The sequence below is a fragment of the Ursus americanus genome, chromosome 10, assembly GCF_024610735.1.
Source record: "Ursus americanus isolate L20-20 chromosome 10, mUrsAme1.1.p, whole genome shotgun sequence".
NCBI classification, from domain to species: domain Eukaryota; kingdom Metazoa; phylum Chordata; class Mammalia; order Carnivora; family Ursidae; genus Ursus; species Ursus americanus.
In genome coordinates this window covers 10133827-10146978 of record NC_142136.1, presented here as the reverse complement: position 1 = coordinate 10146978, position 13152 = coordinate 10133827, and the positions used below count along the sequence as shown (strand labels likewise).

The 13152-nt window shown below is 37.2% G+C and overlaps 1 protein-coding gene across 3 annotated transcripts in view; it reads right to left on the bottom strand.

Moving 5' to 3' along the window:
- NALCN (sodium leak channel, non-selective) overlaps window positions 1-13152 on the bottom strand; it is a 307920-nt gene that overhangs the window by 134409 nt on the left and 160359 nt on the right. The gene's annotated exons all lie outside the window — the stretch shown is intronic.

Below are 13152 nucleotides of genomic sequence, written 5' to 3'. Positions count from 1 at the left end.
ATGATGACCTGAGCCGAAATCAAGAGTTGGTCATTCAACTCCTGGGTGGGACTGAGCCACCCAGGAGCCCCTACAAGTGCTTCTACTTTTTTATTTTTAATGACATCATCACATATTAAACACCACTATACAGGTCAGTCCCTTTCAGTGCCTGGCTACACTAAGTTTTTTTTAAGATTTTATTTACTTATTCACGAGAGACGGGGGGGGGGCAGAGGCAGAGGGAGAAGGAGGCTCCCTGTGGAGCAGGAAGCCCAATGCGGGACTCGATCCCAGCACCCTGGGATCATGACCTGAGCCTAAGGCAGATGCTTAAGGGACTGAGCCACTTCGGTGCTCTGGCTACACTAACGGAATCAGGGATGAGGCGTTAAGCAGAGAATGGCCAGTTGCATTTAAGGTGATCAGGAACAAACAACTCAGGCCCATCAGAAAAGAACTAAATCAATCAAAAACATCTCTAATGAACCTCCAGTGGAAGCTGTAGAGAAAAATCACATTGTTGGCAGTAGCATCTGAAGGTGAACAACTGAAGACTGGCTCTACAGGTCAGGAGGAGCAAGAGGGATCATTAAAAAGTTAGAGTTATGAGCATGCTGATAATCCAAGGAAGCAAACATCTCTGAATGAACAGAAGTTAAGTGGGAAAGAAAACACAGAGTAGAAATGGCAATGATGTTCACTGACTGGAGAAGAAAGGTTGTAAAAATCACTGGCTCATGGAGCACCTTTTTCTAATTGGAGTGCATCATATCCCTCAGGTATGTGGGAACAAAACAAAGGGCGAGACCAGAGCACAGAGTAAAAGCCACAAGGCAGGAGTGTGACAAGGTGACCTGTTCCACGGGTGATGCAGGAGAAAACATATCTAAGAGCAGAGAAAATGGTCCTGAGGTCACTGAAGGGCCTGAGCTACTGCAATGAAGAGCCACAAAATTCACTGCCTGCCCTTCTCAGGCTCCTTGGCTGGCATTTCCTTGATTAATCTCTACAAGCTGCGGTGACTCAGGGCTCGGTCCTCTGATGTCTTTTGTGCCTCTCAACACTCGCTAACTAGTTGGTCTCACTCATTCCAATGCCTTTAAATACCACCTATATACTGATGACTCCAGTCCCACACCTGGAATCAACTCCATGTCTCCACTTGGATGTGTATAAAAAGGAATCTCAAGCATTAGACATTCCACATCAAACTCTTTATGTCCTATTCCTCAAACCTGTTCCTCCTGTCTCCTTCCCATCTCAGAAGAATGAGAGCTCCATTCTCCAAGTTACTCAGGCCAACAACCTCACAGATACTTTTGGTTCATTTCATTTCCTCACATCCAGCATCCAGCCTGTGAGGAAATCCTGTTAAATCCAACCTTGGTTCTTGGTCTCAGTTCCACATTTATTCTCAATATTCCCTGATATCACTACTAAAACAGCTAATAGTTCCCCCCCAAGTAGCCCTATAACTTGGTACTATTCGTTCTCGTCATAAACTGAGATTAGGGGACTTGAATAAAAATAAGACTACCAAAGAGGGAGAAATAAAGTATTTTCATAGCTTCTCTTTTATTCCAAATAATAGCCTTGAATATCGAACACAGATGGGATGAACAATGTCCCCTAGACCAGGTTTCCACCAAATGCCAAAGTGTTGGTGGCAGAGACAGGTTCATCAATGACAGGACTTTTTCAAGGCCCAAGGGTCCATTTCTGACTCGGAATCTCTTTCGGCTAGACCTTCTTAGAGTTAGGTGAAAGCAAAGCAAGGGTATTACCCAATACTGAAATAAACAGGCTATAAGCCTTTGTTCAGGCCTTGCAAAGCAGTTCATAATACTTTAAAAAGATATCATAGATGCCCTTTGGTAACTTGATGCCCCAATGAATGTTTTGGGTTTTGAGTATGTGTGGATATCCATTTAGGTTAAAAAATAATTAAATATTCTTAAAAAGTAGGATGGGTAAACCCCTCAGGTTTTGGTCAACATATAGTGAGCAGAATATACAGTATGATCCCATTTGTAATATACAAATCTAGATGTGTTCTTGTGTTCCTCAAAATGATTGAAAGCCTATAAAATAAACTTAGTACTTCGGGGACTGGAATGGGGAGGACTGAGGAACTAGGAAGAGGGGGTAAATTCTCTCTTTTGGATTTTTTAAAGTAATAGCTTTACTGAGATATATTTTACATATCATAAAATTAATCATTTAAAGTCTACAATTAAGTGTTGGGGCGCCGGGGTGGCTCAGTCAGGTAAGCGTTCGGCTCTTGATTTCAGCTCAGGTCATGATCTCAGGGTCCTAAGATCCAGCCCCGAGTCGGGCTCCTTGCTCAGTGGGAAGCCTGCTGGAGATTCTCTCTCTCCTTCTGTTCCTCACCCCCAAAATAAATAAACCTTTAAATAAATAAAGTCTACAATTAAGTGCGTTTAGTTTAGTTGAAGAATTGTACAACATTACCACTATTTAATTTAAGAACATTATCTCTGCCTCCTCTCAAAAACTATGTACCCATTGGCATTCCCTCCCCATTCTTTCCTCCTGTAGCTTTTAGTAACCAATATACTTTCTGTCTCTACGGATTTGCCTGTTCTGCTCATCTTCTATAAATGCAATCATACATCAGCACTTTATTGCCAATTGATATTGCATTTTAAGGACAGACCACATTTTATCTATTCCTCAGTTGATGGATATTTGTTTTGTTTCCACTTTTTGGCTCTTGTGAATAATGCTGCTATGAACATTCTCGTACAGGTTTTTGTGTGGACATAAAAATTCCTTTTCACTTAATATGCCTTTTACCTTTTGTATTAAAATATATGTAAAAACTGATATTTATTTTGAAAAATACACACATTAAACATTTTAAAACATGGTGAAGAATACCACCCATGTTGACATACAGCCTTCATTTTATAATGTAATTAACATCTATTTTATCTATCTTTAGCTGGTTTCAAGAATTCTTTCTCTATAATAGATTTGCTTTCAAAATGAAATCCATTTGACAACTTATATAGTGGCTCAACCTTTTTATGGAGAGTGTCCCTGCTGTGTCTTACTACCAGTCAGCCCTAAAATAGAAGATCTGACTTGATGGTATTCACTGAGTACAAAAGTGACACCTCCTTTGGTTTTAATTGCCTTAATTAGTCACCTACTCAATGTCCTTGTTTCTTTTTCCCCACTCAAATAGCAGTAAAATGTTGAGAAGTTTTATCCTCTGAAAAACCCACTTATGTCATGATCCTTTAATATTTTGTTGTATAGTTCCTTTTATTTGAAACTTACTCAACTATTCAAAGCTATAATTTTTTTAAAGATTTACTTATTTATTTATTTGAGAGAGAGAGAGAGAGCATGAGCAAGGGGAAGGGCAGAGAGGGAGAAAGAATCTGAAGCAGACTCTATGGTCAGTGCAGAGCCTGACACCGGGCTCATCCCACAACTGTGAGGTTATGATCTGAGCCAAAACCAAGAGTCAGATGCTCAACTGACTGAGCCACTCAGGTGCTCCTCACATCTGTAATATTTAAAATGATATCAACAAATAGTAAATGTTGGACTTACCTAATGCTGGCTGGCAAAATCATGACTGACAAGATCAAGGTCTTATGGAGAATTGGGGGGTTGAAAAACCCAATAAAAATGACATTTTTAATGTATTTTAAAACCTACAATAAATAAAAGTTCTAAGAACAACCACTTACTGTGGTGAAACGGAGTTATCCATAAATACAAACTCTGTGGATTTGAAATCTGGAGTGAAAACATAGCCAAAGCCATTGGCAATAGCCATTTCTTTACTTCAGATTTCTTCTTACTGGTTTAGATGGAATTCTAGGGTCCATCAATTCAGTTACACTTTTCCTAGTTCTCCAATCTCCATCTTTCTCTCTTTTTTGGCCAACTCTCAGACAAAATGCCAACTCCTAGGTGGGTCTGACTCCTCATGGTTGTGCCTACCCATTCGGCTGCTCTGAGGAGAGGGTTACCTCTAGGAAAACAGGCTCCCCTCCCCCTGGCTTCCAAAGGGGCCTCAACACTGTCCAGCAAGCCTCTTCCCTGTATTTGGTGAGTCCAAGACCAGACACAAGCTTCCCAAAACTTCTTGTCATCTGTCATCTGACTAACTTCATCCACCTCAGCTCTGCCCTCACTCTCAAGAGATGGCCTTCCTAGAGGGGAGAGCTAAGGGTGCCGTTTAAAATAGAAGTTGAATGAGCTGAGCCTAAGACCTCAACCTTCTGTGAGTGGCAGAGCGGTGAGGCAAAAACCAAGTGTTTAGCTCTGCAGTCACAGGGCCTGAGTTTGGGATTAAACTGCTGCCTGGCTTAGTGGCTCTGGGACAAACACCGAGCCGTCCCGACACCGAGCTTCTTCAAACGTGTGATAGCGTCACTCCAAAGACTATTTTGAGAATCAAAATAAACAGAGTGTGTGTGAGGACTTTATAAACATGAAATCACCATACAAGCAACATTTTTAAATAAAAATTTAAAAAAATCTCTCTCAAGGAAAAACAACTTTAATAACCCTTGTTCAAATTTCAGAATTCTTATACAGTCTCTATGACTTAAAATTCTTTATGTCATATACAGTGTGATTCCATTTTTATAAGGTTCAAAATTATATTGGATAAACTATATTTTTAAGAAGATATTTCCTCTGAGACACACGATGTTGAAACTGTGACTCTTTTGGATGGCATCATTTTATCTTTGAACTAAATGATTCCCTACATGTCCTCGATAGCTGTCAGTGGGTCTATTTTATGATCTATTAAGTGGTACTGGCCGTCAATTCAAAAACTTTGTTTTCATACAATACATTTTCCAGTCCATCTTCCCAGACTATATTTTACCTATAAATTACAGAAAAAGGCTACCTATAAATTACAGTTTTGTTACTAATAGAAGCTAATAAATTCCCGTTTGGTGCTATTAATTCATTCGAGTATTGAATAAACAGTAAAAATCACGGTGCTAGCAAATGGACTGATAATAGACAGCTCTGTAAAATAGGATCTGTGCTTGAAGTTATCACATACACTGAGACCTGAAAACACAATGAAACACTGACTGGATTTTGTTGCAGGGCCCTTTCTGGAGAGTACAGTTACCAGTGACCTTTAAATGGTAAAGGTTTTGGAGTCATGTCGGTCTCTCTCTCTAGATGAACTCTTTTGGAATTTGAGATCTGTTGAAACCAATTACTTTTGTTGTTAGTAGAAGTGAAATATTTAAAATATTAATCTTTATAAAATGACTGTGCCTCATTCCTTGTCATTGAGAAAGAAATGAAAGTTGAAACTCTGGAGGTTTTAATTAATTCTGCGACTGCCTTTTATAGTGACAAAAAAGACCAAGCAGTTCTTTGCTTTTTCCAAAATGAACCCACATTATTTATTTCACTTCTATAATTCCTAAAATGTGCTTGTTGCCAATCATTCCATTTAAACAAGTAAAAAGAGAGGTGGGGAGAAGTCAGTTTATTGGTCAAATTTTAGACCACTACGGAAAAGCTGTCGTGAATCAAGACTAAAGTAATTGGCCTTAAATGTCAAAATGAGCTTGAATGTAATTAGAAGCAAAGCAGACATCAGAACGTTATGCCTACTCCAGCGGCAAATTACTTTAAGTAGAGCCTACACTTAAATATCATTTCAAGAGTAAAAGGAGAGATGGCAGAAACTCATTTGCAAAAGCCAGTGAATCTTTTTCTAGTCCTGAAAGTGTCTGTAGGTGTATCCAAACCGCGCTTTTCTTTTAAACGGCCAGGCTTGGGTTCACTTCTACGTATAACACCGTAACCGACAACGCAGACAAAATCATGGATCTGTAGTCTCCTGGGATTTCTTTCAGGGTAAGATTACAATGACATGAGGAGAGACACTGAGCCATGACTAGCATTTACATGGCGCTGTACAGCTCCCGAAGCAGTTAACCGTCCATTACGTAGAGCAACACGAGCAACAGCCCCGTGAACGATCACGGCCCGGACGGCAGCGCCCACGGGCCTTCACGATTAACCGAGGCCGCAGGGAGCGAACGGTGGCCCCGCGTCTCTAGGCTGGGATCTGTTGCCTTCAAATTCCTTTTGAACACTGCAGGTACAAGGCATCTTAAGATCTAATAACTGCTGATTTCCTTTCATGATCTAAATTACTGAAAATTACTGTAAATTTTATCAATTTTGTAATATTTAAAACGGTTACCTTCTTTGTCTTACACAGCACTGGGTACATGTCTAAAACTCCATATTATGCTCAACTGACTGAGGAAAAATAGATATCTCCAGTATCTTCTAATCTTTGCTAAAATAAGCTCCACTCACTAACATTTTTCCACATGGAAAGAACATAACGTTTTCATTCCCATGAGAATCTAAAATCACGGAATTTTAATTTCTTTTAATAATAAAAATATATTAATCATTTATGACTCAAATGTTAAAGTTCCTGGATTAGAAACATTTATCTTAAGGAAAAAAATATCAAGATGAACTGAATGAACTTAAATTCTTCCCCTAACAATCTTTCTTGCAGAGCATGATATTTTTAGTTGAAAGGTATACTTCCCACCGATTATGTTAAAATAATTTTGAAATGCAACCATCTAGCTGACAGAACAAACAGCTGTGAAAATGAGACCTGGAGGTTTATGCAAATAGGAAACTTCTGAATTAATTTTCTTCATAGAACAGACTGTCAAGTTTCTGGGAGTATTTATGCCCTATTTCTTAATTAGTGATTTTGCTAATGTCAGTCATATTAAATTTTCATGATGTAAATGATGGTTTCATTGGCAAATATGTGCTATAAAATCGCAGATGAAAGTTGGCATTTTACTTTTGGTGCAATAAAGACTTAGTAACATATCCAAATGAAACAGGGCTCCTAAAAGTGCAGATGTGTGTTCTGTTGTTAAATAAGCGGAGAATTTATCAAGAAAACTTCTGTAAGGAAAGTACCATGGAGTCTACACAGGAAATTTCAGGGTTTTCTTACCATTGGTTTGAATAACAACGCTCAAGAGCAAGGTTTTTTTATGTGGCTTCAGATAGAAAGCAACTACAGTCAGAAAAAGCTTATAGTTTTGCATTAAAAAAAAAAAAACCCGACCCTTTAGAAATGGAGTTTGCCATTGTTTGCTCTCTTTGAATGGGCTTTGATTCTCATTTTTCTTCACTAAGTTCACAAATAATGAGCTTTACTGCAAATTATATTGTGTGCTCTTTTCTATCACAAACATAGATTTCAAAGCCTTGCTCTATTCTGATATTGCTTCTTTAGCACTCTAATACCTTGAAAAATAGATTTGATAGAGGTTTACAAATAAATGTTTAATTGAAATCATTTGACTTTAACAAAGCTGATTTTACAAGTCATGAACTAAAACTAGTCTTATTATGTAACTAAAATTAGTCTTGCACAACTTTTATGTCTCTCGTAAGAGTAGATATATAAAGGGACACATTATATTTGGGGGGGGCATTTATATGTCTTTGAAACAAGACTGAATTCAGTCACAAACATAGATGTTATTGCACTTTTTTTGCTTCATATTTTATCATCCCCACGAGTGTCACACATGGCTTACCTCGTAAGTTAGGCTGTAAAAATATAGTTTTGATAACTATATGACATGCCACCACATTTAAAATTTATTTAGACATTTCATGGTGGTTGGACATTAAAGTTGTCTCAAAATTTTCACAATGGTAAAGAATGCTACAAAGAGCATTTTTTTGAAGATCAATCTTTGTGTGCATCTCTGGTTATTTTCTTGGAGTAGATTTCTAGAAATGCAATCACTAGATCAAAGAGAAAAAATGCCTTTTGGTGTCTTCATCTATAATGAAAAACGGATTCCCAGAAGAGTTACACAAATGTTCATTGCCCTGTGCAATGTGTGAGAGGGCTTTCTGCCAGCAGTGCACATCACCATTAGCCAAAAATAAAAACAACAAACAGATCTTGTCCATTCAACACTTTCTTTCTGACATGCATTATAAATTAAGGTTGTATCTTCATGTTTTCCTCTGTTCTTAAAAATTATTTATGGCGGTTACTTTGGACTTTTTGAAAAGTCAAATTTGTTCTTCTTTTAGGCCTAGAAAGTTCTTGACCACCCAAGATGAAAGATGATATTTTCTCTTTGTTTTTTTTACCGTTTCACACTTCAAATGTCCTTGCTCTAATTCATCTGGAAGGTATTTTGATACAGAGTACGGGGAGACTCTGATATCCCCAATATGGCTTGTTTGATAATAGTTAGTCTTGTAATCACTCATTTTGATCCTTTCGTTACCAAATGTCTTTTTAATGCACGTTTGCCCCTTTATCTACATGTTAACCCTAAATCACAGTCTTTATTATTGTAGCCTTGTACATTTTCTTATTGGTTCTCACCAATTTTGATGATGTTCTCACTACTTTTTCTTTTTTAAATAACATCTATAATGTGGGGGAAAAATACTTCCTTAATAGGTTTTTTGGGGGGATTACATTTGATATATGCGGATATCTATGTGTGTATATGTGCACTTCTCTCTCTCTATGAAAACTTGTTGTAAGGGCCTTGCATGTAAAAAGTTTCATATACAGTAATTATTACAATCAGCAATAATGACCCCTGGGGAAATGTCTTCTTGACTTAATCAGGAATAATTATGCTTCTTTACAAAGTAGTTTGTTTTTAGCTTATTATCATTTTCATCTACCTAAGTCTGTATTTGATAGAAAAACTGGAGTCACACTGTGCCTCAACTCCAGCAAACACGGTGTCCTCATGGTTCACTTTCGTGTTTTGGGTTTCGTTTTTGTGTTCATTGTAATTTCAATTTTGTTTTCCCTTTAGATTAATTCTCTTAAATGCAGCTTAAATTTATTTGACCTGGCTATATCCTTATTGGACACATTATATTCTTTTTGGAATAGGGCAAAATATAATAAACATTTCTTTGCATGTCTCGTTAAAGATTTTATTTATTTATTTGACAGAGATAGAGACAGCCAGTGAGAGAGGGAACACAAGCAGGGGGAGTGGGAGAGGAAGAAGCAGGCTCATAGTGGAGGAGCCTGATGTGGGGCTCGATCCCAGAACGCCGGGATCACGCCCTGAGCCGAAGGCAGACGCTCAACCGCTGTGCCACCCAGGTGCCCCAAAATGACAGCAATTTTAAGACTACTTTAATAATTTTTATATAGTTAGATAGTGCAGAAACACATTCTTCCTTACACTCCAAGACAGTGTCCCCTTTCTTTTATTTTGCCATGGCTTTTCATAAGCCCCATTGGTTTTACTGTTTTTCACTCAGCCTGAAAGATGTGGTTTATCCAAAGAAAAAGAATATGTGGTATTGTCCACATTGTTAGCAGAATTTTTTTTGTCATTCATATTAATATGCGTACTTTAACATCGAATTTCTAGTTTTTCTTACAGAAATGTATCCAGTATGTCTCTGTTGGTTTGAAGCAGGATTTTTGTCCTTCACCCACTGCCTTTTTTTCTGGGATTCTGAATTGAATTAAATGCATGTGGAAAACTGAAATAACAACAAAAACAATGGAAGCAGGACTACAGACCTAAACCTGAACTAGCTACCAGGATTCTTTCTATGTCTAGTCCCTGCCTGGCCTGTACTACTTTTCCCTTTTTGTATTGCATAATACAGGATAACAGGATGTAAGCTGTCCACTTGCATTTGCCTAGTACAGCTGCCCTCACCCTCTCAGCCCCCAGTCTGCACATAAAAGTACTCAGCTCACTCATGTACACACATAAATTTTATCCCATCATGTTTCCTGAAAATTAAGGTTTTTTAAAAATTGATTTATAGAGAAGATGTTCAAGAAGGCTGGAGACAGTCCTCTGTCTGGAGCAGCTCGGCTCATGGTTCACTGACACTCTAGGTGTTATACCCAAGGGGTGGGCAGTAAGAAAGAATGAATCTATGCATTACATTAAGTGGTCAAGAGTTTAATCCCATATACGGAATAGTTAATAATAAGTGATTTCAGATATTGGCAGTTGGTTTTCTCTTCCTGTTTTATATATATATATATATATATATATATTACTTTTTGCATTTTTCTGGAGAGTTACAAGGATCAACTAAGTAGAATATTCAAAACTGCAATTGGGGCTACTACTTTCAAGATCAGGAGATGTAGATGACATTCTAAATACATAGAAACAAACACAGAAAGTCAGACAAAGTGAGGAGATAGAGGAATATGTTCTAGATGAAAGATCAGGACAAAATCACAGCAAAAGAGCTAAAAGAACAGAGATAAAAATATGTCTAATTAAGAATTCAAAGTAATGATCATAAAGATATTCACTGGACTTGAGAAAAGAATGGAAGGCCTCAGTGAGACCTTCCACAAAAAGATAGAAAATATTAAAACATTAACCAGAAATGAAGAACTCAATAACAAATAAAAAATATACTAGAGGGAACCAACAGCAGATTAGAGGATGTGGAAGAACAGATCAGCAATCTGGAAGACAGGGTAATGAGAAGTAACAAAATGGAAAAGCAAAGAGAAAAAAGAATAAAAAATGAGAACAGACTTAGGGAACTCAGTGACATCATCAAGCATAATAACATTTACATTACTGAGATTTCAGAAGAAGAGTAGGAGAAGGGGGCAGAAATCTTTGAAGAAAGAATTGCTGAAATTTTCCCTAATCTGGGGAAGGAAATAGACATCTAGATCCAGGAAGCACAGAGAGTTTCTAACAAGATTAATCCAAAAAGGCCCACAATAAGACATATAATAATTAAAATGGCAAAAAGTAGTGATAAAAAGAGAATTTTAAAAGCAGTCAGAGGAAACAGTTACACACAAGGGGAACCCCATTAGGCTATCAGCTGTTTTTACAGCAGAAACTTTGCAGTCAAGAAGAGACATGATATATTCAAAAGTGCAGAAAGGAAGAAACTTGCAACAAGTAATACTATACTGGTAAGGTTATAATTCAGAATAAAGGAGAGATAGAGTTTCTCAGACAAACAAAAGTTAAAGATTTCATCACTACTAAACCAACTTTACAAGAAACTTTAAAGCAAATTCTTTGAGTGGAAAGAAAAGGCTATAACTAGAAGTAAGAAAATTATGAAAGGAAAAAAAAACCTCACAGGTAAATGCAAACATACAATAAAGGTAGTAGATTAATCACTTATAAAACCACTATGGAGGTTAAAACATGAAAGCAGTAAAATCAATTATACCTACTAAAATCAATCAAGGGAGTCATAAAATAAAGGGGGCCTATTTTTAAACTTTCAGTGCAATACAGAAAACTGATTACTTAGTGTTCAGTTAATGCCCCAATCATTTACTAAAGCAACCTTGTATGTTGGGCTGTGATTACTGCTAGGTATTTAGTGTGTCGTGCTAAGAAATTGGGTTTTCATGACATTTAAGAACAATCCTAACTATACTACTTGTTGACTGCCTGTTACATTCCAGCACATCCTCTAAAATACATAACTACTAGTCTATTTTTAATGATGGGGAATTGTAAGTAGTCATGAGAGGACAGTTGAAATATCTAATCACAGACTATTTTTTTTATAGGCAAGACTCAACAAAATATTTAATAATATAGTCACCTTTTCATCAGAAAATAACCTTACAGAAGTTCATCTTAACTGAGGCAAATATTCCTCATTAATGACTCCCATTTATTTCTGAAGTTGGTGGAATGGAGTAGATTATTAAAATAATATTAATGTCATATGGCAATTAGTAGTTGGAAAATTGCAAATGAGAAGATTGGTAGAAAACCAAAATATGATGAGGTACAAAAAAGGTCCTCCCCAAAAAAGGGCCCGTCTGGGATTCAGGGTCGGAATATAAAGATGATTTATTCAAGGAATAATTCTGATAAGTGCAGTTCAGTGGACCAATGATGTCAACACGCAACGGAAAAGACAGCCGTCTCTGTGTGATTCATGCTGTGTTAAAATTGCCCTTTAAAAGGAAGTGCACTGGATATTATTTTATAACTATGCCACTGATGAATCACCATGGAAAGAAAGTCAACTAGGAGCAAAAAAAGCAAATCAAATCAAAACAAAACAAAGCGAAACAAAACAAAACCAACTAAAACCAAATAAAAAAACCCCACCCAACCCCTCTGATGTTATAGTGGAAAGAAAATAAAGTTAACTTTACTGCTTTTTTTGGGGGGGGAGATTGTTACACTAAGTTAGATCACTTTTAAAGCTATGCTTTAAAATTTAAAGCAAGGTACTAGTTTCTATTACAGAGTCAGGTCCAGACATGGATGAATTTGGCCGTAAGCCTTAGATGGGACCACATTTAAGAGATTATAGAAGATTTGACACAGTAATGGCCACACAGAAAAAAACAAAAAATAACCTCCCTTCCTGCTGCAAACTCCTCAATTATAAATTTTTGTCTTTGGTCAATAAAAATGAATTTTGTTCAGTGAAAATACCTCCTCAGAGAAGTAATATTTCTTCCAGTGTAGCCTTCCTTAAAATAGCTCTTCTTTTATTCTCCATAAAGAAAATAAGAAAGAGAGAGTGAAATCTTCAACAGCTCCCCTGTGTCACAATCCCAACCTCTGAAAACACCCTATTGTCTGGCTCCAGACGAACACTGCAGTTCCTTTCACATCTGTCCCTCCAGGCCCTGTGATTCTCCATGTCTCTGATTTACTCATTCTGTCTTCCTGATAAGGGATACTCTCATCTAATGCCATTACCCAAATTCTTATCTGTTGAAACCATATGCACCCCTAAAGACCACTCTTCATATAGCTTTTCAGACCTCCATCCCTGGAAGCAAACCCTTCCTCTTAATAAAACGAGGTGATATTTGGAAGCTCAGTGCTTACCAGAATTTTAAAATACTCTCCAGAACATCTTTGATAGCATATTTCACCTTCTGGCTTATGTGCCTACTATGGGATAAGCTGACTTCTTCCTTACGCTCTTGACTATGTTACAAGAGGGCAGTTAGTATGTTTGTTCATGTGTGGACACTGCACAGGTCTGTCACACAGAGAATGTGGGCTGAATTATAAACAGCAACAAAACACATACGCAATTTATTTAGCCTATCATTGTGGATGGATGTATCTGATATTTTGTGGCCAATGGATTTCAATGGTG